The sequence below is a fragment of the Corvus kubaryi genome, unplaced genomic scaffold (genome assembly GCF_017639235.1).
Source record: "Corvus kubaryi isolate FWS band 111438036 unplaced genomic scaffold, C.kubaryi_AGA036_p1.0 split2-37374, whole genome shotgun sequence".
NCBI classification, from domain to species: Eukaryota; Metazoa; Chordata; class Aves; order Passeriformes; family Corvidae; genus Corvus; species Corvus kubaryi.
The window spans coordinates 5237695-5239933 of record NW_024582082.1 but is presented as its reverse complement, the minus strand read 5'-3'; positions in this window follow the sequence as shown (position 1 = coordinate 5239933).

The window sequence follows — 2239 nt, the reverse complement described above, 5'->3', positions numbered from 1 at the left end:
GCGCTGCCCTGCCTGCATTGCCCTGCCCTGCCTCGCTGCCCTGCCTGACATGGGGGAGCGCTGGGGGGGCTGCACATCGGGAACAAAGCTGTGGGCACTGGCTGATGTGGCACAGAGCTTTTGGGGCAAAAGACCTATTTTGGAGTTGTGAGGCTGCTGCTGATGCAATGGGGCAGAGGGGGAAGGTATGATATAGTTTCTGCTGTGCTTTGGGTATTTTTGCTGCACAGCTCTAAACCAGCTCCAGTGGCTCTCATTGCACCCTGCTAGGAATGGTTTGTGGGCTGTTATTAAATGCCAACAGGACTCAAGAGAGAGGTTTGTTCCAGAACCTGGGATAAAAACAGGCAGCTGAGGTATGGCAGGTCTCCGTTCAAACCTTTCAAATAAATTCCCAATTTCTTACACAAAAAAGGAAAAAAAAAAACCCCAAGGAGAGTACAAAAGGCTTTTTTCAGAATTACTGTCAGCTGGTGGTGAAAATGCTCATTGGGCACAGGAGAGAATTGGCTGAAAACCATCCATGTCCCGAGCTGTAATCCTTCCCTGCTGCATCTTAGGGTAATTCCCTCCCTGCAGCTTTCTCTGCACTGTGTGCAGGAACAGCCTCAGGGAGAGTTGTGGTAAGGAAGAATCTTTTTCCCTCCCCCTCTGCTAATAAGAATTTGGGTGCAGCTTTAGCTGACGGCAATTTGAACTTTCCCCAAACCAGGGAACTCATGTACAAAAATGAAAGGAAATTCTCGTGCTTTCCAAAAGTGAATCCCATCTTCTTGCATGATCCTTCTTGTGTTGAAAGAACCAAGTTTATTAAGTATGAAGTAAGCAAACTGCTGCTTTATTTCCAATTTTCATGCAGAAATGAATGTATTTGACATGTGTGTACATATATGGTGACTCTCACTGTGTGCCTGAGCAGTTCAGTGTCTTTATGCCAGGCACTGTCTTTGACAGTAATTATTTCTGAGAGCTCAAAGGTGCCTCTTCCCTGGTGTGACAGATTTTGGTGGCCATGTACAGCTGTCTCTGACACCTGCTCTGTCTTCAAATGACAATCACAGAAGAAGTTTTAGCAAATGATTTGAGGAAAAAGAAACTTACACGGAATTCCATGTTCTGCCCCAAAAGAAACCCTGATAATCCAGATATATTTTCTTTGTGCAATCATATGCTGAGTTGCTCAGCATACACTGGTGTGCCTGGGGTATCTCCAGCAGATCTGCTAAGCCCCACATATGTGTTCTGGCGAGCACCTGGTGCTCCACAGGCTGTGGAGGGCTGGCCAGGTGAGCACAGGGCAAGCGGTTGAAGCATCCCTTTCAGCCCTCATAAAACCACCCAGCTGCAGAGTAATTGATCAGGGCTTGGGTTTTGCCCCACACAAAAGGAGCGTTTCAGAGCAGGCACAGTCACCAGGGCCCTGCTGTTGTCCTCGGCTCTGCAGATGGGACATGCTCAGAGAGCCGTGTGTCCCCAGGGGAGCATCACTGTACCTGTGCACAGAGCCTGTCACCTGCTCTGTCTGGCTAATTAGAGGGGCATTGTTGCTGCTGAAAGGGATCTCATTTCATCTCATCCTCTGATCTTTTCAGGCCTCTGCCCTAGCATAAGGCTCTCTAGAAAACCAAGGCTGAAGCCTGGCTTCGCCTCTGAGGGTGAGACCCAGTAGGACCAGAGGTGATTTGCCACCCTGGGAGGCTGCTTTGCAATATGGAGAGCATGGATGAGTGGTTGTGTCCTCCTAAATAAGCAAGAAAGGAGAGTTTTAGCAAAGGGACTACCATTTGAAGTGAAATCCTCACCATTTTTGGCCACCTGGAAGCTGAAATCATACATTGATGAGCACAACACGTAGGTGAGCTGGAGCAAAATATTTGAGCTTGTAGATATGGGGACAACCTCCAAATGCATGTTGGCCTTTGAAGGGAGAGCTACTGGAATGGGGCAGTACACCCCCAAAATATATAGTCGTGGTGGGAAAATGGGAGGGCTCCAGAAGAGCTGCTGAATCTGCCAGGGCAAGGACATTTGCGTCTTTGTGCTCAAACAAGATTGGGTGGGGTCCATGCCCTGACCTCGCCTCAGGCAAGGCTTTTCCTCCTGCTGTGAATATACACAACTTCCTAAGCCAGCATACAGCGTCCCTCAGGTGTTCATCTGCATCCCGGGGACCAGGATATACACTATTACAGCCATCCCCATTATTAGAAAGATTTCAGTATTCAGCAGACTTTGGATA